The sequence below is a fragment of the Enhydra lutris genome, unplaced genomic scaffold (genome assembly GCF_002288905.1).
Source record: "Enhydra lutris kenyoni isolate GAN:26980312 unplaced genomic scaffold, ASM228890v2 scaffoldscaffold22, whole genome shotgun sequence".
NCBI classification, from domain to species: Eukaryota; Metazoa; Chordata; class Mammalia; order Carnivora; family Mustelidae; genus Enhydra; species Enhydra lutris.
The window spans coordinates 23299457-23326920 of record NW_019154106.1 but is presented as its reverse complement, the minus strand read 5'-3'; the positions used below and the strand labels follow the sequence as shown (position 1 = coordinate 23326920).

Below are 27464 nucleotides of genomic sequence, written 5' to 3'. Positions count from 1 at the left end.
AAAGCTAGATGAAGCACTTAGAGACAGAAATTTGGAAAATTTTATCCAGGAGAAAACAAAGAGGATATAGGAGAAGTTGTGACATATGTTTAATTAGAGTATCAAACATGGAAAAGCATATTAATGAGACACAAGTAATATAGGAGGTAGCATCTGAGAATTTTCCAAAATGTACAGATAGTATCAGTCCACTGTTTCAAGAAATTTTATGATGCCACGTAGGGTGACTACACATAAACCATCAAAATGAAGCTAGAGAAATCCCAAATCAGGCTCCCCAGTGGGTATTGGGCAGAAGGCCTGAAGGACAGTGACCCAGAATGGGAGTGTTGGTCAGATACAGAGGCAGTCCTCCAGCAACCAGACACCAGCCTGGCCAAAAGTAGCCTTGGAGCTGTAGCCAGAGCCCGCAGGTGGTCAGAAGGAGGCCCTGGTGCAGGATGGCATCGTGTGCTCCCTGAAAGTTTGCATGAGGTAAACAAACAAACAAACAAACAAACAAAAACCTGTGCTCTCAGACAGTGACAGCTAGCATCTGTGGAGGCTGGCCTAGTCTCACTTTGTGCCCTGCAGGAGCCCTGGGGGTTGTTTGGAGGGGACATGTCTCCAGCTGTTGGTGAAGGGTCAGGAACAGGACAGGTGTTCAAGGATGCACCCACCATGGACCAAAGCAGGCTGGACCCAGAGTTCTATTTATTGTCTCTCATACCTCTACTTCTTCTGTGAGGGACTAGAGGTCTCCTTAGACCCCTGCAATTGATACCAAATGCCCACTCCACTGTGTTCATTCCCTTCTGTCCTTCAAAGTACCTGACAGCCTTCCCCAAGGCCTTCTGTACGTGTCCTGGTTGTGTTTTGTGTTGGTGAATGAAGTCAGGCTTGTGCAAATTTTGTGCAAATAAATGCATAAAAGTGAAAACAATTCATGGGGGAGGGTATTAAGCCAGATACCAAAGGAAAAAATATGACATAATCTCAGTTACATGAAATATCTAGAATGGGTGGATTCATAGAGACATAAAATAGATTAGAAGTTACCAGGGACTAGGAGGAAGGGGAAAAAGGGAAGTAAGTCATTGCTTAATGGTTACAGAGTTCCTGTTCAGATTGATGAAAAAGTATTGGAAATAGTAGTTGATGTTGCACAACATTGTGAATGTGGTTAATGTCACTGAATTGTACACTTGAAATGATTAGTATGGCAATATTTATAACATTGTACTGCAATAAAAATATATGTATATAAAATAGTCTTATAAGTATTTTTATAATTATCTGTAACTAAAAATCTTGCCACAGTGAAAACTTGGATAGCTTCACTGTTGCATTCTTTCTAATATTTAAGGAATAAGTAATGTCAATAATACCGATCTTACAGATTCTCCCAGAGAAGAGAACAACAACCAGATATCTTCCCCCATCATTTACATGCTATAATAACCTTGATCCTAAAACCCACAATGACTATAAAATATAGAGATTACATTGGAATGTCACTCAGAAAATTAGATGTAAAATTCCCAACTAAAATATCACTATGTAAATAGGACTACAACATAAGAGAAAATGCATCAGGACCAAGATGGGGTTATCACAGGAACACATGTTTTAGTTAATATTAGGGAAGCAGTGAACAGAATTATTATGGAACATGGACTAAGTGACATTCAGAGACTTTGGAAGATTGGAGGTTTATCTAACACTGGTGGGCTCAGAGGAGAGTGTTCTCCAAAGGTCTGAGCAGGGAGGGTAATTTATACCTTCCTACTTCCACATACTTGGTACTTTTGGCATGGGAAGGAAATGGGGTAGGGAAGAAGAACCTAGAAGGGCTTTGAGATAGGGACTGGAACTCCCTTGCTGGTTTGGTTGGCCATCTTAGAGTATAGATTTTCCCTTATCAGAATCCCCACATTAACAGAATAAAGGAAAAATTATGAACATACATAATAAATAGGGAAAAATTTTATAGCAATTAGAAATAGAATAGAGCTACTTTATTTCAGAAAGAATACATAAATTATATTTCCATCACTAACTTCAGATGATATGGCTGTGTAAGTAAACCTAAATATATATAGATATAGATATTAGTTTTAATAATATAAAAATAATCTTATTAAGTAGGATGAGAAAGTACTACCTATAAAGAAAAATTTGATAAATTTGGTTAAATATTAAGAATTAGCTCTCTAAAATGGCACCATTAGAATTATTACAATTTCTTTTAAGACTGGGAGAAGATAGTTACAACATGTAGCTAATAAAGAAATCATAACAACATTACATAAATTTTTTTGTTTATCCTTTGGGGAAAAGATGGAAAACAATAGAAAACTGAGCATCAGACTTAGGCACTTACCAAGAAAACAATAAATGGTCAATAAAGATAACCAAAAAGTTCTCATAAAAGTCAAAATTGAAGTCACAATGATATACCACTACGCACCTTTTATTTTTTTTAAACATTTTTTTAAAGATTTTATTTATTTATTTGAGAGAGAGACAGTGAGAGAGAGCATGAGCGAGGAGAAGGTCAGAGAGAGAAGCAGACTCCCTGTGGAGCTGAGAGCCAGATGCGACACTCGATCCCAGGACTCTGGGATCATGACCTGAGCCGAAGGCAGTCATCCAACCAACTGAGCCACCCAGGCGTCCCCACTACTCATCTTTTTTTTTTTTTTTAATTAATTAATTTTTTTAAAATAAACATATAATGTATTTTTATCCCCAGGGGTACAGGTCTGTTAATCAACAGGTTTACACATTTCACAGAACTCAACATAGCACATACCCACCCCAATGTCCATATCCCCACCACCCTCTCCCGTCCCCCGTCTCCCCAGCAACCCTCAGTCTGTTTTTTGAGATTGAGTCTTTTATGGTTTGTCTCCCTCCCAATCCCATCTTCTTTCATTTTTTCTTTTCCTACCCCCCAATCCCCCCACATTGCATTTCCACTTCCTCATATCAGGGAGATCATATGATAGTTGTCTTTCTCCGATTGACTTATTTCGCTAAGCATAATACCCTCTAGTTCCATCCATGTCGTCGCAAATGGCAAGATTTCATTTCTTTTGATGGCTGCATAGTATTCCATTGTGTATATATACCACATCTTCTTTATCCATTCATCTGTTGATGGACATCTAGGTTCTTTCCATAGTTTGGCTATTGTGGACATTGCTGCTATAAACATTTGGGTGCACACGTGCCCCTTCGAAGCACCACGTTTGTATCTTTAGGATATATACCCAGTAGTGCAATTGCTGGGTCATAGGGTAGATCTATTTTCAGTTTTTTGAGGAACATCCACATTGTTTTCCAGAGCTGTTGCACCAGCTCACAGTCCCACCAACACTGTAAGAGGGTTCCCCTCTCTCCGCATCCTTGCCAGCATCTGTCATTTCTTGACTTGTTAATTTTAGCCATTCTGACTGGTGTGAGGTGGTATCTCATTGTGGTTTTGATTTGTATTTCCCTGATGCCGAGTGATGTGGAGCATTTTTTCATGTGTCTGTTGGCCGTCTGGATGTCTTCTTTGTAGAAAAATCTGTTCATGTCCTCTGCCCATTTCTTTTTTTTTTTTTAAAGATTTTATTTATTTATTTGACACTCAGAGATCACAAGTAGGCAGAGAGGCAGGCAGAGAGAGAAGGGAAGCAGGCTCCCCACCGAGCAGAGAGCCCGATGAGGGGCTTGATCCCAGGACCCTGGGATCATGACCTGAGCCAAAGGCAGAGGCTTTAACCCACTGAGACACTCAGGCGCCCCCTCTGCCCATTTCTTGATTGGATTATTTGTTCTTTGGGTATTAAGTTTGCTAAACTCTTTATAGATTTTGGATACTAGCCCTTTATCTGATACGTCATTTGCAAATATCTTCTCCCATTCTGTCCCTTGTCTTTTGGTTTTGTTAACTGTTTCCTTTGCTGTGCAAAAGCTTTTGATCTTGATGAAATCCCAATAGTTCATTTTTGCCCTTGCTTCTGTTATCTTTGGCGATGTTCCTAGGAAGAAGTTGCTGCGGTTGAGGTCAAAGAGGTTGCTGCCTGTGTTCTCCTCAAGAATTTTGATGGATTCCTTTCTCACATTGAGGTTCTTCATCCATTTTGAGTCTATTTTTGTGTGTGATGTAAGGAAATAGTCCAATTTCATTTTTCTGTATGTGGCTGTCCAATTTTCCCAACACCATTTGTTGAAGAGGCTGTCTTTTTTCCATTGGACATTCCTTCCTGCTTTGTCAAAGATTAGTTGACCATAGAGTTGAGGGTCTATTTCTGGGCTCTCTAATCTGTTCCATCGATCTATGTGTCTGTTTTTGTGCCAGTACCATACTGTCTTGATGATGACAGCTTTGTAATAGAGCTTGAAGTCCGGAATTGTGATGCCACCAACTTTGGCTTTCTTTTTCAATATTCCTTTGGCTATTCGAGGTCTTTTCTGGTTCCATATAAATTTTAGGATTGTTTGTTCTATTTCTTTGAAAAAAATGGATGGGATTTTGATAGGGATTGCATTAAATGTGTAGATTGCTTTAGGTAGAATAGACATTTTCACAATATTTGTACTTCCAATCCAGGAGCATGGAACATTTTTCCATTTCTTTGTGTCTTCCTCAATTTCTTTCATGAGTACTTTATAGTTTTCTGAGTATAGATTCTTTGCCTCTTTGGTTAGGTTTATTCCTAGGTATCTTATGGTTTGGGGTGCAATTGTAAATTGCACTGACTCCTTAATTTCTCTTTCTTCTGTCTTGTTGTTAGTGTAAAGAAATGCAACTGATTTCTGTGCATTGACTTTATATCCTGACACTTTACTGAATTCCTGTACATGTTCTAGTGGTATTGGAGTGGAATCTTTTGGATTTTCCACATATAGTATCATATCATCTGCAAAGAGTGATAGTTTGACTTCTTCTTTGCCGATTTGGATGCCTTTAATTTCTTTTTGTTGTTGCTTTGGGATGAAATGTTCTGAATATATCTGTGATGTCCATCTGGTCCAGTGTGTCATTTATGGCCTTTATTTCCTTGTTGATCTTTTGCTTAGATGATCTGTCCATTTCAGTGAGGGAGGTGTTAAAGTCCCCTACTATTATTGTATTATTGTCGGTGTTTTTCTTTGATTTTGTTATTAATTGGTTTATATAGTTAGCTGCTCCCATGTTAGGGGCATAGATATTTAAAATTGTTAGGTCCTCTTGTTGGACAGCTCCTTTGAGAATGATATAGTGTCCTTCCTCATCTCTTATTATAGTCTTTGGCTTAAAATCTAATTGATCTGATATAAGGATTGCCACCCCAGCTTTCTTTTGATGTCCATTAGCATGGTAAATTGTTTTCCACCCCCTCACTTTAAATCTGGAGATGTCTTCGGGTCTAAAATGCATTTCTTGTAGGCAGCATATTGATGGGTTTTGTTTTTTTATCCATTCTGATACCCTGTGTCTTTTGATTGGGGCATTTAGCCCATTAACGTTCAGGGTAACTATTGAGAGATATGAATTCAATGCCATTGTATTGCTTGTAAGGTGAGTATTACTGTATATTGTCTCTGTTTCTTTCTGATCTACTACTTTTAGGGTCTCTCTTTGCTTAGAGGACCCCTTTCAATATTTCCTGTAGAGCTGGTTTGATGTTTGCAAATTCTTTCAGTTTTTGTTTGCCCTGGAAGCTTTTTATCTCTCCTTCTATTTTCAATGATAGCCTAGCTGGATATAGTATTCTTGGCTGCATGTTTTTCTCGTTTAGTGCTCTGAATATATCATGCCAGTTCTTTCTGGCCTGCCAGGTCTCTGTGGATAGGTCCATTGCCAATCTAATGTTTTTACCCTTGTATGTTACAGACTTCTTTTCCCGGGCTGCTTTCAGGATTTTCTCTTTGTCGCTAAGACTTATAAATTTTACTATTAGGTGACGAGGTGTGGACCTATTTTTATTGATTTTGAGGGGCGTTCTTAGCATCTCCTGGATTTTGATGTTTGTTCCCTTTGCCATATTAGGGAAATTCTCTACAATAATACTCTCCAATATACCTTCTGCTCCCCTCTCTCTTTCTTCTTCTTCTGGAATCCCAATTATTCTAATGTTGTGTCGTCTTATGGTGTCACTTATCTCTCAAGTTCTCTCCTCGTGGTCCAGTATTTGTCTCTCTTTTGCTCAGCTTCTTTATTCTCTGTCATTTGGTCTTCTATGTCACTAATTCTTTTTTCTGCCTCATTTATCCTAGCAGTAAGAGCTTCCATTTTTTATTGCACCTCATTAATAGCTTTTTTTATTTCAACTTGGTTAGATTTTAGTTCTTTTATTTCTCCAGAAAGGGCTTTTATCTCTCTGGAGAGCGTTTCTCTAATATCTTCTATGCCTTTTTCGACCCCGGCTAGAACCTTGAGAATCGTCATTCTGAACTCTGGATCTGACATATTACCAAAGTCTGTATTGATTAGGTCCCCAGCCTTTGGTACTGCCTCTTGCTTCTTTTTTTGTGGTAAGTTTTTCTGCCTTGTCATTTTGTCCAGATAAGATTTGCTTTCTCCTCCTCTGGAATTCCGCTGTTTTCCTTGGTGAGTGAAGTTGGTCTTGACTGGGTTTCTTGTTGATCTTCTGGGGGAGGGTCCTGTTGTAGTGATTCTCAAGTGTCTTTGCCCCAGGCGGAATTGCACTGCCATTACCAGGGGCCGGGCTAAGTAATCCGCTCGGGTTTGCTTTTGGGAGCTTTTGTTCCTTGAGTGCTTTCTGTAGAGTTCTGGAGGACAGGAATGAAGATGGCGGCCTCCCAATCTCTGGCCCAGAGGAGCCGAGAGCTCGGGGTCCTGCTCCTCAGTGTGCCCTCAGAGAAAAGCGCCCAACCATCCCTGTCTCCCTGGCCTCTGGCTGCGCTTGGAGGAAAGCGCTCAATTGCTCGCGCTTGGAGAAAAGTGCCCGGTCGCTTCTGTCTCCGTGGCCTCGGGCCGCGCTCCGAGCTCACCCAGCCTGCGACTGGTTCAAGGTAAGCCCGAATTCAGAGCTCACTCCTTGGCTTTGTCACTGTTGCTGGCCTCCCGCTCTAATACCTGTGAGCTCTGCAACACTCAGACACCCTGGGACCTTCTGTGACCCCGCGGGACCTGGGGTTACGCTGCCCCTGCTTGAGCTTCCCCCCCGGTTTAGCCTCTGGAGCAATGTCCCTCTGTGGAGCAGACTTTTAAAAGTCCTGCTTTTGTGCTCCGTTGCTCCACCACTTGCCGGGAGCCGCCCCCCGCCCCGCCGCGGTCTATCTTCCCGTCACTTTGGATTCACTTCTCTCCAGGTCCTACCTTTCAGAAAGTGATCGATTTTCTGTTTCTAGAATTGTTGCTCTTCTTCTCTTCAATTTCCCATTGGATTTGTAGGTGTTCACAATGGTTAGATAAGCTATCTAGCTGATCTCCTGCCACCTGATGTCGTCTCAGCCTGCTACTTCTCCGCCATCTTGCCTCGCCTCCCCACAACTCACCTTTTAAATAACAATGTCAAATGTAGGTTATGATATGTAACAACACAAACACTCATCCATGACTGATGGAAGTGTAATTGTACTAATTATTTGGGGGAAATAGCTTGCCATTTATATGGCAAATATGCTATACTCTTCTAACTCTATTACAATATGGGTAACCTATAGAAATGGATCCATTTTTGTACAATCAGGCATAAATAGAAATACTCAAACCATATTATTTATACTAGCCCATGAATAGAAACAATGCAAATACACCTGAATAATATAATTAACAAATAAATAGTGGCTTATCCATCCAGGTAAATACTTGTAGAGCTATAATCATAAACAACCCAAAAGATAAATCTTATAAAAAAAGAAGTTTGAAGAAAAGAAGACAGGCCAAAGAGAATCCATAAGATCATTCATATCATTTGCATAAACTTTAAAAATAGGCAAAACTTAAAGAATGGGTCTAAGGGTGAATAGTTAGGCAGTAAAATTATAAAAACAGAGGGGAAGGAAATAATTAATATAAAATTAAGGATATGGAGGAAGAAAAGGGGCATGGAAAGAGGCTTCAGAGATACAAGTAATATTCTTTGTCTTGGATGTGATTACCTGAGCATTCTCTTTATAACCTGTTAAGTGATACATTTATGTTTCATACATTTTTGTCATGCACTGTACTTCACAAAAAATGAAAAGTTAGGTACACAACATCACATTCTACTTAAGCACTTCAGTGTGTGTGTGTGTGTGTTGTATAGTTTATATCAAACTATTGCATGAGCAGGTTCCAAGAAATCATGAGGTAAATTTCAACCAGCATGTTTTTATTTTGGACAGTTCTTAAAGAGATAAATGAGTGAATTAAATTTGAGTCATGGGTAATGTATATTGTCTCTTATCAGACATGTCTCATTTCACTAGTCAGGGAATGATATTCACACTCACACATTGATTCCTCAGAAAGTTTTTTTTTTTTTTTCTCTTAATGCTCTGATTTCAATGCATGGTGAACACCATGTCCCTAACCCATCCACTTAACCTCAGTCACTTCTGACTTTTGTATTTTGTCCTTATGTTGTTAAATGGTTCATAGCCATATTGCTGGTTTCTACATATTGTCCGTATGGCATCATTTCCATCCTTTCCACTGCAGACACCATTCTTAGTTCAAATTCTCATCACTGCATATCTTAATTTCTACAATGGCCTTAATCCCTAGCCCAAGGATCTCTCTACCAACTATCCTATCTCGAATATCCTCTGGGCCAATGTGAATTATTTTATTAATAGTAACAGTAAAAATATCCACCATTCATTAAGCTTTTATTTATAAACCATTGAATTAAGCCTTTATACACCTCATCTTATGAATCTTTATTTCTCCTTGTATCATCCCAAAGATGCTGTATTTGAAAAAACAGGCAAAGACATGTCAAATTGCCCAAATTCAAACAACTGGTAAGTGACAAAGCTGGAACTCAAACCCAAAGCTCATGGTCTAAGTAGTATGATAGATTTCTCACTACTTACAGAGTTAGATAAAATAAAGTAAAAATTTTTTCATGTAACCAGAGTTATCCTTCATGATTTTGTTCCAATCCATGATTTCAACAACATCTCCACTTATATCCTTTCAAATAGACTCTTCATTCCTCAACCACGCTCTATCCTCCTCTGTGCTTTTGTAACAATTGTTTGTTTCCCCTGTCTATCTCATCTCATTTCTCCAATTAAAATGCTATTTCTCCATCAAGGTCCCACAAAGATGTGAACTTCCCCCCAAGAAGCCTTCAATAAACTATCGGTAAGAATGATCTCTCCCTGTGCACTCCTTCCTGAGGACACTCCATTAGTGCCTTTTATGAACATTCTTTTTTATTTTTACTTTGAACACTCTTTTTTAATTTGCATTGTAATTTCTAAATGTCATTGCCTTAATTGTTGACACATGGCCTACAAAGTCTTCATGATCTACCTCTGCCTATTCTTCCAGTCTTCTCTTAGACCCTACATCCATTCACTGTATCGAATCCCAACCTACTGATTCCTTTCCCATCCTCCAAGACAGGCCTTCACGTCTAGACCTTTGCTTTGCTTTCCCCCAACCCTCATCACCTTACCATTTCTTCCCCCACTCCTAGAGGACCCCTACTTCTCCTTTAGATCTTGGATCAAAGTACATGTTTCAGGGCAGCCTTCCTTCTGGTCCCAAATCTAACATTACATACTCCCTTGCTATAGATTCACCTGATAATTTGTATTATTTCTGCACAGATTTTATCACAACATATAAAGCACACTAATTTTTGGAATTGTTTGTTTAATTTATTTCCCCTTCACTATGCTATTGCTGCATGAGAATAAAGACCACACCTTTTTCTAATTCAATCCTCAGTACTCAGTAAATATTTGAATGGTTAGTTTCTTGGGGACATGGACAATGTTATTTTTAGCACTTCCCTGAGACTTAGGGGCTTACAAATTGGTTTTCATAGTGACACTGTCTATACATTCAGGTAAGGTTTAAGCAGAACAGAACTGTCCCTTCATAGGTTTAAAACTGCTTTAATCTCAGTTCTAACAGAAAATGTGCGGTCCTATCTAAATGGGATAAGACTTATTTATCTAAATGCTGTTGCATAGAGGACACTCTCCATGCATCAGGTTCTATTTATCCTGTTTTAGATATGCCTCTTCTAGTAAGGAAACATAAAGCTTATGCATAATTCTATTTTTATGTTTATCTAATTTTCCTCCACTCTGTTTATATCTACATTTCCTATATTTGCTAATATCTGCCTGCTTCTCTTTGCACTGTCAGTTACTAAGCAATATAATCTTTACTGCTTTGTAATAATTTTAATACCCTCCATACCTAACTTGCAGGTTCTGCTCATAAATTACAGGATTTGTGCCCCTGACATACTTGTATTAATACCATTTTTCCATCCTGGTTTCTCCATCTGTCTCCATCACCTGTCTTTTCCCTTTTTTGCCCTTCTATCTTGTCTGCCAGCTGGTGTTTTACTAATGTTTTTTTCAATCTTTTCTGCCTTTCAGAATAATCTGTATATCTCTTCTTTGCTAGTAAATTGTCCAGCAGTGGATTTCTAAAGAGCTAAAACTCAGTTATAGGCATTTTAACTTGAGGCCTCAGAGCAAAACTTGGCAGTAGAAACACATGTCCTTAAAATGTCCTTGGGCACACCTTTAGATACACTGGAGATCCTTGGGCAGAGGTGTCTCCAATTGTTCCAGATGCAGTTTTTTTTTTTTTATTTTTAAAATTTATTTATTTGATATATAGAGAGAGCACAAGTAGGGGAAGAGGCAGGCAGAGGGAAAGGGAGCATCAGGCTCCCCACTGATCAGGGAGCCCAATGTGGAACTCAATCTCAGGACCCTGAGATCATAACCTGAGTTGAAAGCAGACACTTAACCCAATAAGCCACCCAGGCAACTCATTACTAGTGTTTCAAAAGTCTTTTTTTTTTTAAATTAGCTATTCATAAGACATGTCTACAAAACTATGTATATACAGTATTTAACTGGAGCCTGTGTCTTTTTCCTCATTTCCCCTTTTGCTACCTTTCTCTCTCTCTCTTCCTCTCTCTCTCTCTCTTTTTTTTCTTAAAGAACAGCAAGTTTTCCACATTGACATAGGATGATCCAAATAGCAGTCTATTAATTTCAGAATAGGCTTGATTTTTATATTTTCAAGAAAAAAAATTAGAACCATTCTAATACATCCTGTCCCAAGACTAAATATGTCTAATACTTCATGAATATGATGAAGAAATAAGTGCATTTTCATCTCTTAAGGAAAGCATCAATTATTCCCATTTATCACCAGATTCTGAGTTTGGAACATAACTGCCATTCAGGGAAACTAGGATTAAAATATGATGCAAATGTAAGCAAACAAGAATTGGGGTCTCGGGCACAATGGATCTAATACTTAAAACATGTCAAAGACCCAAAGTTTACCATTCACCTGGGAACTAGACTAAAATATGGATCCATGAGAAGTCATAATTGCATTGTGGGTGTCGAGAATGTTGGTCATCCATCATGCCTTTGAAATTGGGGAAAAGTTGATCTGCATTGAACAAATAGAAATCACTGAGGGAGGGAGGTGGAAGAACAGATAAATTTTCTCTCTCCTTGTTTGTATTAATTAGAGTTTTACCGAGTTTCATCTGGTATTACCTTCTGTGGGGGGGGGGCATACTTTCCAAAAGTTATTTACCATAAGGTTTAAATTGAGAAATAAACTGGGAGAAAAGTCTCTACCAATGTGGTTGATTTTCCCTGGGAAAATAGATAATGTTACATTAAATATAAAAATAACTGTCAGTCAAATGTTTTTATAATTTATTGAAATGGTTTAGTATTCTAGTGTCATAGGTTTCCCTTGTCTGTCAGTTGTTGATTACTGCATTGTCAGTTTAAAGTGAAACCAGCTGTGGCAATTAGCCTCATTTACTTATGGGTGATATCTCAATTGGTAAGCTTATATCCCATTCTCCTTCCTTTACTGAATAAAATCCCTTTCAGCAAATACATGTGACTTTTTACCATCACATTCTGTTATTATTATTAAATTGTGTCAAGTAATTAATGATTTTTTTTTCTGAAAACCTTTCAGAAAATGCAAGAAAAATTGAGACAATAATTACAGATATGTAATTTCATAGAGTAATCTTACAAATAGGACTTACTTTAGCTAAAGTTAATTTCTTTATACCTTCCTCATAATTTCATTATAGTTTGTTATTTTTAAAAGGTTTTTGTTCAAAAGTACGTATTTAAAAGAAACACTGATATCAAAACTCATACTATATATAAAACTTCTAGATCTACAAAGAAAAAGCAAAACTTATTTTATTCTCATTGGTTCAGTTGTTGAGTGGATAACATATTTACACATTATATTTTTGCATTCATAGGGGTTAATATGGTAGCTTGTTGGGCAAATGGACAGGTCTAGAAATAGGCAGAGCCCGTATGTAAAACAAGTTTCTGGCAACATAGACTATCTTGACATGGCAACAGGCAGAAATTCTGGTTAGTGGATAGGACTCTGTTAGAGAGGACAAAGGGAATATTCTAGCACTATGGTACAGACAAAGATTGAGGAGATTTTAAGCAGAGATTTTTGATGTTGGAGATCTAATGGCACAATGAGTAATATATGAGTTAATTAATGTGCTCAGAAAGGCAGAAACTTAAAGTGGGAAGAAATTGGGTATCAAGCAGTGCTCCAGAAATAAAGGAAGATAGATGAAACTTATTTTTGTAAATGAAATAAACTGAACCTTAGCAAGTTAAGTTGGCCATACAGCTATTATGTTATGTAAATCCAGCCCATATCTTCTAAATATAAATCCCTAGTCAAAATCATTTGTGTCTGTTTTCTCTACTTAACAACCATAGAATAATAATAATAATTGTTACTGAATGAAAAGACTCTTTACTACACCTTTTATATATTCTGTATCTAATTTGTATAATGACTCAGATATAAAACATTACTTCTGTTTAGAAAATAAAGAAACTGAAGATCAGGGATTAAGAATTAAACCTATGACCAACTAATTCCAGAGACCCAGCTGGTAATCACTAATAAAAATTTCTAATTAGTAAGTCTCTGCACTGGAATTTGAGTATATGGTCTATTATGAAAATCTAGTTTTTAATAGTGCTTTTTAATATTCTCTTTCCTTGACTTGGACCAGTTTGCCTGGCTTTTTTAATGAGTAGGATCAAAGTTACCTCTTCAGTCCCTATTATCTAAAATTGTCCACATAGCTCAGAGTCTTTCAGTCTCATCAAATGTTTGGTGTTTTTTTGTTTTTGTTTTTGTTTTACAATATTTTTTCTAACTAAAATCATCTAATTTATGACAGTACTTATACATTATCTGTCTTTCTCAACTAAATGTAAGCTCCAAGAAAATCACATTTGTTTATTCACCATTCATGTATAAATTAGTGAGTAGAAAATGACAGGCAATCAATAAATATTTATTAAGTGAGTAAAAAGAAAGGAAATACAGAAGGTCAACAAAAGATAATTTTTCACTGAGCACTTTAGCAAAAATATTTTAAAAGTGATAAAATTCAATGTCTGAAAATGTAGGAAAATGGATACTTTCATATCTCTGGAGATGTAGATTGGTTAAGTCATTGTTGTGGAAGTAATGCAAAAATACAAATTAGAATTGTTTAAATATCCATATTCTTTGACTTGACAATACTTTTTTGATTCTTTTTTCTAACAACTCTCTTTATGCTAAGAATCTTTTCAGAATAATGAATAACATTTTTAAAAAGTGTAAAGCTGTATGAGAAATATATGTGTATTAAAATAAAAATTGTACTTATATTTTGCAAAATTTGACATTTAAAAAGAAAATGTAATCAGTGACAATCAAATGGAACATAGTTGAATAAATTATATGGACAACTATGCAACTATAAAAGAACAATAGAGCATCAAATGATACTATTTTTACTGCTCCATGGTTTTCTAATAATGTACAATACAGATAAAATAAAAGCTACAAATGTTCATGAGTAGGAAGACTACAAGATGCCAGGATACATTTCAACTAATTATGAAATTCTAACATATTTTTAATGTAAAACATTCTTATATCTGGGGCATAGCTGTGGGAGAAACACAAAAAGTTAACTATACAATTTATCTATATTCACCAACAGTATAGATATGACACAGTCATTAAAGAAAAAGAAATGAAAGAAATACTATTTTGGCTTGAGATAGAGATGCAGGATAGATAAGCTCTAATATGATCAAAATTTATAAAATTAGATAATTTAAAAGAAATACTGGCATAAAATTATAGGAAGAAATGAATAGATTTGAAACAAATCATATTATATAAAATTCTCTAATGTGATAGGTTTTAAAAATATTTCAGATATTTAGGGAAAAAGGTTTTTCTGTAAATGTTTATTTTAAAGATGAGACATTATATTTCATCAAAAATCAATTCTAAATAAAGAGGTAAATCAGAAACTATAAAACTTTGAAATGTAGAAATATTTGTGTAATTATGAAATCTCCAGAGGAAACTGGCTTAAATTTAAAAGTTATGAGGGAGGAGAGGAGCAAATATGGCAGAGGAATTAAAGTACCTAGGCTCCTCTGGTCCCATGAACACAACCAAATAACTATCAAATTATCAGAAAGGCCTCAGAAATCAGCCTGAAGACTGACAGAACAAACTCCACAACTTAAGGGAAGGAAGAGGCCACATTTTAGAGGGTAGGAAGTACTGGGACTGGCTTAGGAGAGAAAGGGATTGTGGGTGCTATGGAGGGGAGGGAGCTGTGGTTAAAGAAAAGGGTAAGAGAGGAGCACACAGGGAATGCACAGAAAAACATCTCGCCAAAACTATTGGCTCAGAAAATGAGAGGGGCTGAATTTCATGAGTTCTTGTAACCAGTGGAGCTTAAAGGCTAGAGGTTTTTATTTGTTTGTTTTGGTTTTGTTTTGTTTTGGTCGATTAAATATTTTTAAACATACAATGTACTATTTGTTTCAGGGGTATAAGTTTGTGATTCATTGGTCTTGCACAACACCCAGATCTCACCACAACACGTAACCTCCCCAATGTCCATCACCCAGCCGCCCCATACTCTCCATTTCCCTCCCCTCCAGCAACCGTCAATTTGTTTCCTAAGATTAAGAGTCTCTTATGGCTTGTCTTCCTCTCTGGTTTCATCTTGTTTCATTTTTTCCTATCTTCCCATATAATCTTCTGCCTTGTTTCCTAACTTCTGCATATCAGTGAGATCATATGATAATTGTCTTTCTTTGACTGACTTATTTTGCTAGCATAATACCTTTTAGTTAAATCCATGTCATTGCAAATGGAAAGATTTCATTTCCTTACACCATACACAAAATTAGACTCAAAATGGATGAAAGACCTAAATGTGAGAGATGTACCCATCAAAATCCTTAAAGAGAACATAAGCAGCAACCTCTTCAACCTTGACTGCAACAACTTCTTGCTAGACACATCTCCAAAGGCAAGAGAAACAAAGAAAAAATGAACTATTAGGACTTCATCAAGATAAAAATCTTTTGCACAAAACCAAAAGACAACCAACAAAATGGGAGAAGCTATTTGCAAATGACATATCAGATAAAGGACTAGTATCCAAAATCTATAAAGAATTTATCAAAATCAACACCCAAAAAACAAATAATTGAATCAAGAAATGAGTAGAAGACATGAACAGACATTTCTGCAAAGAAGACATATAAATGGCCAACAGAAATGAAAAAATGCTCAACATCACTCAGCATCAGGGAAATACAAATCAAAACCACAATGAGATACCATCTCACACCAGTCAGAATAACTAAAATTAACAAGTCAGGAAACAACCGATGTTGGTGAGGATGCAGAGAAAGAGGAACTCTCCTACACTGTTGGTAGGAAAACAAACTAGTACAGCCACTCTGGAAAACAGTATGGAGGTTCCTCAAAAAGTTGAAAATACAGCTACCCTACAACCCTTCAATTGCATTACTGGGTATTTACCTCAAAGATACAAATGTAGTGATCTGAAGGGGCACGTGCTCCTGAATGTTTATAGCAGCAATGTCCACAATAGCCAGACTATGGAAAGAGCACAGATGTCCATCAACAGATGAATGGATAAAGAAGATGTGGTATATGTATATACAATGGAATGTTATGCAGCCATCAAAACAAAAACAAAAACAAAAAACCCTGGAGTTCTATAGTTCAGCAGGTGTGGCTGGGATCATCCTGGAGGGAACTGTGCTGCTGCTGGAGAGAAGGCAGGCAAACAACTCAAGGGAGACAGCAAGGAAACAGCTATCTGTAAAATGCCTGCAAGACAGAGTGGGGAGACTATTCACTATTCTAGAAACATTTCTCTGAGAGGTAGCATTCACAGAGATGCTTCTCTGGGAACAAAGCTGCTGGCTGGTGCCATATCTTTCCCCCATCCCTCAGCATAAACTTGGAGCCACCTGAAGGAAACAGCTCAGTGCAGACACTGGCTGCCTAACTTGCTTACACCAAGCCCCAACCCCTGTGCTCTGGTGGGACTGCTCTTCTGTCAAGCTTGTCTCATTCCCAGTATGGTGGGCCCCTTCTCCAGAAGACCAGCACAAACCCCTGTCCACACTACATCTCATTACCAGAGAGTTCTACAGGACCTCAATTCTGGTGGAGCTAGCATCAGGTCATTTCATAAGCAGACCAGAGCACACCTAGTGAAAACTTGCCACATTCAGTCCAGGGACCAAACATGGCCCACAGCAGGCAAGGAGAACCTCTGCAGACTGGCCTGAAGGATAGAGCAGCCAAAACACAACAGCAGAACATATGCAGCATAATACACCAGAGACACTCCCAGAAGCACCAGACCCTGGGTACAACGAGACATCTTCTTCATAAGGACTGGCTTTTCTGATACACAGAAGACATAGACATAGATAAAATGCCAAGATGGAGGAATTCATCCCAAATGAAAGAGCAAGATAAGACCACAGAGAGAGATCTAAGCAAAAAGATCTAAGTAAAATGCCTGGTGGAGAATTTAAAGCAATATCATAAGGATACTCACTGAGCTTGACAAAAGAATAGAATACTTCAGGAAGACCTTTACCACAGAGATAAAAAGTTAAAAGAGTCAGTCAAAAATGAAAAATGTAACAAATGAGATTGGAAACAGGCTTGATGCAATGATCACATGCTGGAAGCAGAGGAAGGGATAACTGACCTGAAGGGCAAAGTAATAGAAAATAATAAAGCTGAACAAAAGAGAGAAAGAATTATGCAACATGAAAATAGGAAACTCAGTGACTCCATGAAATATAATAATAATCATATTATAGAAGTCCCAGAAGAAAGAGAGAAAGGGGGCAGAAAAGTTATTTCAAGAAATAATAGCAGAAAGCTTCCTTAATCTGGGAAAGGAAATGGACATCCAGATCCAGGAGGCAGAGAGAACTCCCATCAAAATCAACAAAAGAAATTCAACAACAAGACATACTATAATTAAATTTCCAAAATATAGTGATAAAGAAACAACCTTGAAAGCAGCAAGACAAATCTTACTTTGTAAGCAAGTAAATATTGTAAGGCTAGCTGGAGATTTCTCAACAGAAACTTGTCAACCCAGAAGAATGTGGCATGATATATTCAAAATGCTGAATAGGAAAAACCTGCAGCCAAAAATATTCTAGCTAAAAAGGTTATCATTCAGAATAGAAGGAGAGTTTCCCAGACAAAGAAAAACAAAAGGAGTTTGTGACCACTACACCTGTCCTGTGAAAAATATTAAAAAGATGTCTTTTAGTGCAAAGGAGAGACCAAAAAAACAAAGACAAGAAATGATCAGAGAAAATCTTCAGAAATGACAAAACAAGTAATAAAATGACACTAAATACAGATCTATCAATAATAACTCTAAATGTAAATGGACTGAATGCTCCAAACAAAAGACACAAGGTGTCAAAGAATGGATTAAAAAAAAATAAGACCTATTTATATGTTGCCTACAAGAGATTCATTTAGAGCTAAAGATGTCTGCAGATTGAAAGTGAGGGTTTGGAGAAACAAATGGATGGCAAAAGAAAGTAGGAGTAGCAATACTCACATGGGACAACCTAGACCTTTTGTTTTATTGTTTTCAATCTGCTGTGGTATCAGGGTAGTCCTGGCTTTGTAGGATAATTTTGAATGTATTACCTCTATTCCATTATTTGTAATATTTTGATAAACATTGTCATTAATCATTTCTTTAAATGTTTGGTAGAATTCACCAATGAAACCATATGGTTTTGGACTTTTCTGTGCTGGGAGATTTTTGATTCCTAATTCAACTTTGATTCTTTTTATTGGTCTAAGAAGATTTCCTATTTCTTGTATTCAAAATTCATGATTCAATTGTGGTGACTTGTGCATTTTTAGGAATAATCTTTTTTTTCCCCTGTTATTTGATTTGTGAGTACATAATTATCATAATCTGTTACCACATTACATATTTCAATGGCTATCTGTTGTATTGTTCTCTCTTCCATTTCTCATTTTGATTTTTGAGTTTTCTCTTTTTTTCTTAGTTAATGTAGTTAAAGCATTGCCAATTTGGTTTTTTGGGTTTTTTTTTTTTTTTTTGAAAAATTGTTCATTACTTTCAATGTTATGTTACTGTTTATTCTTGTCTGTATAAATTTATTTCTGATTTTTCTTTGTTATTTCCTTTCTCTACCAAATTTCAGCTAAGTTTCTTCTTTTTCTAGTTTTTCTAAGTTGTTTATTTGAATTTTATTCCTTAACACTGCATTTATAGCATAAATTTCACTCTAAAATCTGCTTTTTGTTGTATCCTATAGGTTCTGGAATATTGTGCTTTCTTTTTCTTTTGTTTAGAGACACATTTTGATTTGCCATTTTACTTCTTATTTGGTCCACTGTGCAATAGTGTGTTTTTTAATATTTGCATATTAAATATTTAATATTTACATTGTAGTTTTCCCAGCTTTGTTTTATTTTTGATCTTTAGTTTCGTACCAACGTGACTGGAAAATATACATGGCATAATTTTAGTCTTCTTAAATTTGTAGTACTTGTTATGTCTCTTTTTATATGATTTAACTTAAAGAAAGTGTGTACTCAATTTTTTTTTTTTTTAGAACCACATATTCTGAAGTATGCTTCAGGTGAAAATGTTCTTGTTGAAAAAACAAACACAAAGTAAATATGATAAAACACTAAAGTCTTACAAAGTCAAGTGGTGGGTGGCCTACTACATATATTCTGTATGTTCAGAATCCTTTCTAACAAAAATGGAAAAGAAACTTAAAAAATAAAGGTAATGAGAGAAATTATAAGAAATATTTGAGATCATGCTTGTCTAAAATGCAATAACTATTATTAAAGAAAAAAGAATATGAGAAATTTTACCAAAAATGAAACACATGCTAAAATATAACAATAATACAATTTCTTTCATAGAAATTATCAATGATTAAAAATAAAGATATTCAGTTGATGTAAAGTCTTGCATCACAGTGGAAGGTAAATTAAGTATAACTACTCTGGAAAACAGTTTGGCATTATCTAACTTAGAGATTTGAGCTATTAACTTCACCACATAAACACTATTCTAAAAAATAGTCTAGATCTAGGAAAAAATATTTATATTCAAATTGTGTTTGAGGAGGTTATTTATAATGAATAAAAAATGGAAACTTCATTAAGTAGCCAACCATAGGAGAACCTTGAAGTAAGTTCTCACACAAAAGCCTACTTCAACATAATTTATCCCAAATCCATCATTTTTAAAGAATAAAATGTGCTTTAGTGTTTTATTTTTTTTAAGTTTTTATTTATTTGAGAGAGAGAGAGAGAGAGAGTGAGCAGGAGGGAAAGAGAGAGAGAATCTGCAGTAAACACTGCAATGAGCATAAAGCCCTATGCAGGACTCACTCGCACTCTCTGTAAGATCATGACCTGAGCCAAAACCAAGGGTCAAATCCCTAACTGACCGAACCACCCAGATGCCCCTGTGCTTTAGAGCTTAAAAACATAATAAAAATAGGACTTAGAATTTTATATACAGTATATTATAATTTTTTTTTTTTTAGATTTTATTTATTTATTTGACAGACAGAGATCACAAGCAGGCAGAGAGGCAGGCAGAGAGAGAGGTGGAGGCAGGCTCCCTGCGGAGCAGAGAGCCCGATGCGGGGCTCGATCCCAGGAGCCTGGGATCATGACCTGAGCTGAAGGCAGAGGCTTAACCCACTGAGCCACCCAGGCACCCCCAGTATATTATAATTTTTAAAAAAAACTCTAAAACTGTATCAAAATGTTAACAATGGTTATCTGTGGAATGTGGAACCATGATTTTTTTTTCTTTTCTGTGCTTTCCAGACATTATATAGTTATGATTAAAATAATTTTTAATTCCAAAATTCTTAATTTTTCAGCTAACATTTTTAGTCAGAATTTATTCTTATATTTAGTCTCAGGAGCATCTTTTTATTTTGTGACCATAGTATGTCATTTTATTTTAAGGGGTCTGTCATAAACATATTATGGAGAGCTCATCAAGAATATCTTCTTATCTAAAGGCTTGAATTTCAAAGTTTATGATTTTGGCAAATAATTTTAGCTTATGCCATAAGGATTGGGCACACACAATATGCTACTCCTTCTGTTAAATTCTTTGTGTAAATGATTGTTTATCTTTTTTTTTATTACAATCAAGTTTAAGAAACATTGGCATCCCTTTCCTGAATCCCTGCCAATAGAAACTATTTCACATTTGCTTCTAATGTTCTTGTCTCTTAGATTTAGATAATTTTCTTCAAAAAAGTGAGCATTCTAGAACTTTATTAGGAAAGTGAATATAACACACGAGTTAATACACCTAATTAATATACCTATTTAGGATACACTTGTCTCCCCCCCCTTTTTTTTTTTGTTCGTGATATTCACTCTAGATATCATCATGGTAGGGAAAAGATGAAAAAGAAGCACATAGCATACCCAATAGCTATATTTTCACCTTCTACTTCTGATGAAGGATAGAAGCAGAAAAGGTTCACTTTTAGTCTAGAAGGTTGACCTAGAATCTGCATAGTCTCAATAAGGATCAAATACACACTGGTTGCTACATTATTACTTAAAGGGTCTCATGACTGTCTATAAATCTCACCTATAGCTAATATTGAACTGAATGATAAGCACCAGAGAAATCTTGCAAAAGTAGTTTTACAAGTATAAAATATGAAGAAACACTTAAGATCTAATACTCCCTGCACATCCTCTTCCTCCTGAGCACTAAGCATATAAATCACCAAGTTCATCCAGTAAAAGTTCACTTTCTGCCCACAGGGCCTGTCCCCATGCTATTTACATAAACTTACCAAGTTAAACTGTAAAAGGTTTCAAGGATTCTTTCTTGACTGTTGTGCTTAAAGATCCTGCAACACTTATGTGGGTTGAAATTAACTGAATATTTGGAGTTACAATTCAAAAATAACCACAACTTCTCAAGACCCTTTGAAAATTTCCTACAAACTAAATTATGAAAGCTAAAGTGGGAGAAAAACTATTTCCGAAAGTTTAGGGGTATAGTGGGTGATGGAAAATGATAGTAAAAAAACTCAGAAATGAAATTAAAGTCTTTGAAAGACTGGAGGAATGAATGAAATGTTTTATAGAAGATACATGTAATGTTTATTTGAAAAGGGGGAACTAGATGCTTAGATGACTGTTGATCATTGAAGTAAAATACTTTTATCTGAATTAAATTAGAGGTTAGTTTTCTTCAGACTCCTTAAAAATAAATAAGATCAACTCAACTTGGGGAAACAAATCTTAAAATTATGCAAATTATTCTTACTTTAGGTATATTTTTTAATACCGAAAGGCTGTATTTTTACAAATAGAATAATAAATATGAACACTTCTAGGAATTGTATGGGGCGTAAATTTCAGAGTTGACTATCCAACTTATTCCTACCGCAAATAAAACAACTAAATTGTACTCTAGATTGCTCACCTTTGTGTCTGTAGAAATAACTTTCCAGATATAAGTGGTGTCATAAGCAATACTTTTACAGACCTGGGAAGAGACATAAAATGGAATTGAATTGAAGATGTGATAAATGACAATTTGACACACAATCAAAATAGCTAGTTTATATTTGAGAAGAGTAGAACTTAAATATGTAGAAAAAAGAATACTCAAAACAAACATACCACCTTCCCTACTTAATCTGAAAAAGGCATAGAGTAGGGCCCAGGGGAATTGATAGACATATTTTAAGAGGCTCAATAAGAGTTTATCAAAGACTGAGGGAAATTAGCTGTGGAAGTGGCCTCTCTACAAGCTTATAGTTCTAGAACTCAAACATTTTAACTCTTCTAAGTCTAGTGAGAGTTGTGAATGACGATAGAAGTCATGGAATAAGAACCAAGGCTGTTGTGCTATGTGGCTCTTAGACTTTAATAGAACCGAGAGGTATATAAACTAACAAAAATATCTTACTTCACTGGAAACTTTATTAGTATTTACAATAGCTATTCTAAAAAAGTGACTGAAAATGTTAGTAATAATTCAGAATATTTAATTTCATGTTTCTTAGAGGGACAGTTAAATGTGCATAATAAGTGAGAGCAATTTGGGACAAACTGTCTACCTCAGATTATTTACTTGTGTTTCTTAGGACTTCCTCTATCTGTTCATTAGTGAAGCATTATATACTGAGCCTTTCAGAAAACTTAAGTAAATGAAGTTCAGGGTGGTATGTTCTATCATATAGCAATGTTGACAGTGACGATAGTATTGTTTTCAATTACATGACAAAGGGAAACATACTGTAATTCTACAATAAACAACCAAAAGAAGACTCATGGTCATGCATGGCAGAAAATACCAAGAAAAATGGTTTGAATTTTGCTTAAGAAGTTTCCTTCATGTAAAAGCAAATTTCATTTAATGGTATGTAGGAAAACCTTGACTCCTGAAGTCTTAAGCCATGGAAGGGAAGAGGTCAATTCCAAAGAAAGGCATAGTGATGAAGACTATTGTGATCATTCATTAGGCATTTTTATCTTCTCAAGCATGTTATAAAAATTTAAGGGTTTCAAATATGACAAGGTCAAAGGAACTTTGAGAATTATTATGTGAAACTTTGACTAAAGGAATAGAAGCAGTGAAATCTGGAAAGCAGTTTCACAAATAGAAATAAATAAATAAGTAACTAAAGTTCTCTTTCCTTGGGGAATTTCACTAAATGAGAATCTAGGTTTTCAGGAGAAAGATGTGCAATTTGGTGACTGGTCTCAGAAGAATAAAAATAAAAGACCTGACATCAAGAAAGAAAATGTGCTACAGGCAAAGCCATGTAAATGGGAAGAAAAAAAAAGGGGGGGGATTAAGCCACAAAAGCTACAAACACACACACATACACACACACATATAAACACACACAAAATCAGGAATGATAGCATCAAAGTAAGGAGAATTTATTTCTAATGCCAGTCCTGAATTAAATTGACATATATTAATTAATTTTATAAATGAACTTGGTAATAGCATACCTGTCCTGAATTTTAAATATTACCTGGAGGGCTGAGGGAGGAATATATGCCAACTCTGCAACATTCAATAATACGAAAAAGTTTGCAGAACACAAGGTTAATTTACAAAAGGCAATCACTTTACCGTATACCAGCAATGAACAAATGGAATTTGAAATTAAAAATACAATGTCGTGGGTATTATGGAGGGCACGTATTGCATGGAGCACTGGGTGTGGTGCATAAGCAATGAATTCTGGAACACTGAGAAGAAATTTAAAAAAATAAATAAAAATTTAAAAAATACAATGTCATTTACATTAGCATCTGAATAACATGAAATATGTAGATATAAATCTAACAAAATATGTACAAGATCTATGTGAGGAATACTGCAAAAAAAATTTTTTTTAAAGATTTTATTTATTTAACACAGAGAGAGATCACAAGTAGGCAGAGAGGCAGGCAGAGAGAGAGGGGGAAGCCGGCTCCCTCGCTGAGCAGAGAGCCTGATGTGGGGCTTGATCCCAGGACCCTGGGATGATGAACTGGGCCGAAGGCAGAGGTTTAACCCACTGAGCCACCCAGGTGCCCCAATACTGCAAAATTTTGATGAAGAAATCAAAGAAGAACTATGTAAATGGAGAGTTTCATGAATAAGAATACTCAGTGTTGTCAGGATGATAATTCTTCCCAGCTTGCTCTTAGATTCAGTGCAATCTCAATCAAAATAGCAGCAAGTTATCTTGTAGATACAGACAAACTGATTCTAAAATTTATATGGAAAGTCAAAAGACCAAAATAGGCAATACAATATTAAAGGAGAAAACCACAGTTGGAAATTGATACTATCCAACTGCACCACTTACTATAAAGCTATAATAACTAAGGCAATGTGATTTTGTCAAAAAAAGAAAGACAAAATAAAAGAAAAATAGATAATGGAACATAATAGAAAAACATTCATATAAATATGATGAACTGATTTTGACAAAGGAGCACAAGCAATGCAGCAGAACAAAGTTAGTGTTTTCAACAAATGGTGCTACAAAACTAAACGTTTTCACATGCAAAAAAAAGAGGAATCTAGACATTGATGTTACACCCTTCACAAAAATAAGCTCAAATGATTATAGATCTGAATGTGAAATGCAAATTGAAAAATTCCTAGGAGATAGCATAAGAGAAAATCAAGATGACCCTGGGCTTATTAAAATTAAAGACTGCTCAGCAAAAGACAATGTCAAGGGACTGTGAAGACAAGACACAGACTTGAAGAAAATATTTGCAAAAGACTTAGTTGATAGATAAGGGAGTTGTCAGGGAGATAGACCCTTCTCTGCCCTGTGGTCCTTCTACTAGGCTTAGAACCAAATTGACATGAGACAGATTAACAGGAGAAAATAAAATTTAATAAGTCTATGCCCAGGATATCCACATAGACATGAGATTCCAAAGACAATAAAGCAACATGCAGCTTATAGGGGCTAAGGGGAAGGGTAGGGGCCTGAAGACACAAAAGGGAGCAAGAACGTGAAAGGAGATGATGTCTGGGGAAACAAAGCTTGCCCTATTATTCAGGTAAGTTCCTTAGGTAAAGGGGAATCTCTATTAATAGCTCTCTTCCTGTTATAGGCTGTGTAAATTTTCTGTGTAAATTTAGGCAGCTGTGGCTGAGGCAAAATTTTCCTGTATGTGTTTGGGTTTTTGTTACTTTCAACTCAAAATAATCTTTATACCAGGGTGCTTGGGTGGCTCAGTTGGCTAAGTGTCTGCCTTCAGCTCCCTTCATGATCACAGAATCCTGGGATTGAGTCCCACATCAGTCTCCCTGATCAGTGGGGAGTCTGTTACCCTCTCTCCCTCTGCCCTTCCCCCTGCTTCTGTTCTCTCTCTGTCTCAAATAAATAAATAAAATCTTTAAAAAATAGTAATAATATTTATGCCAAAGTGGCCCACTTTGGGGCAGCCTGCCTGGGTCCCTATAGAATGCTACCCAAAATACTCCAACAACTCTTAAAATACAAAAAGAAAGTTGGTTTTGTTTTTTTTTTTAAGATTTTATTTATTTATTTATTTGACAGAGATCTCAAGTAGGCAGAGAGGCAGGCAGAGGTGGGGGTCAGGAAGCAGACTCCCTGCCGAGCAGAGAGCCCTGAGCCGAAGGCAGAGGCTTAACCCACTGAACCACCCATGTGCCCCAAAAAGAAAGTTTAAACCATGATTTAATTATGATCCAAAGACCTTAACAAGCACCTCACCATGAAGATATACAGATAACAAGCATATGAAAAAAAGGCTCCAACTCATAGGTCGTCCTGAAAACGCAAATTAAAGCAACAATGAAATACCACTACACACCTATTAGAATGCCCAAAATCTGGAATGCTGACTGTTATGCCCCAATAACGGGTCCGTGATTAAAGGAGTGAGACTGATATAAAGCGAAGGTCAAGCAAAGCTTTATTCCGCACCAAGCATCAAGAATCAGACCGAATGTTCGGGGACACACCTCTTACAAAAAAGGGCGACACTTCTCTGTTTCACAGACTAGTTTTTAAGGGCAAAGACCGTGCAGTTGGGCCTGGCCACGCACAGGTGGCCAATGAGATTGTAACACACACAGGAAACTCCACAGTGATGCTAGGTGACCAATTGAGTTACAATTTACCCTAGTAGACATTTGACCCAGACTATCACCTTGGTTGGGAATGGCGCCAAAAAGGCTCCCAAAGGGCGGGACCCACACTCCTTGGTAACCAGGGAGACAGTATGCAACCCCCCTCTGATCGATGTCTCCACCTGGCCTGACCCACCCTCCTATCTGGGCTTTGTTACCGGGAGCTGGTTTCCGGGACTTGTCTCCAAGTAAATCCCCTGGGGGAAGGGAAGCAGGGACAGTTTAACTTTAATGAAAGCCTCTTGCTAAATAGGTCCTTACACTGACAACTCTGAATTCTGACAAGATTATGGAACAAAAATAACACTAGTCATTGCTGGTGAGAATGCAAAATGGTAACCATTTTGGAAGACAGTTTGGTGTTTGCTTATAAAACTGAACATACTCTTCTGATAAGATGCAGCAATTATGCTAGTTGATATTGATGTAGTTTTGGAATGTAGGCGAGGTTTGATGGGGTGGAGTCTGGAGCCGATGACCAAGAAAGAATTCTTGAGAGGTCTTTGGTGCCAAGTGGTGGTTTTATTAAAGCAGGGACAGTACACATGGGCAGAAAGAGCTGCTGCCCCCAGATTGTGAGGGGTGACTGATTATATATTTGGGAGTTGGGGAAAGTAAGCAAATGGGAGGTTTCAAAAGAATTTTCATATGTTAAAGACTCACAGGATACCCAGAGGCCTTGCCATTGCCAAGCTAAGGTTGTTTTTCCCCTCTAACAAGGCATTAACATTAAGATAATTGAAAGTTTCCTAGAGGAATGTCACACAAATTCCACCCAGGAGTGTGTGTGTGGAGGGGGGAGGGAGGCGAAGGGTGTCATCTTGTGTTTTGTCTTCAGCTAGACTTCTGCTCCCTCATCAATATGTACTCAAAGGAATTGAAAACTTATATTCATGTAAAAACCTGAATATGGATGTTTATTCACAGTTGCCAAAATGTGGAAACAACCAAGGTGTCCTTCAGTACATGAATGGGTAAATAAAAATGGTACATCTGGACAAATCTGTGTTATTCAGCACTTTAAAAAAAAAAAAAAAAAGAATTCTCACAGGGGACCTGACAGGTTCAGTCAGAAGAGGAAATGACTCTTAATCTCTGGGTCATAAGTTTTAGTTGGACAGAGAGGGAAAAAAAAAAGAGAGAGAAAGAGAGAGAGAGAGAGAGAGCTCTCAAGCCATGAAAAGACACAAGGAAAATTTA

At 36.5% G+C, this 27464-nt stretch overlaps 1 pseudogene; it reads left to right on the top strand.

Annotated features, from left to right (window-relative positions):
- The first annotated feature begins 246 nt into the window (after positions 1 to 246).
- LOC111149922 overlaps positions 247 to 27464 on the top strand; it is an 83745-nt pseudogene continuing 56527 nt past the window's right edge.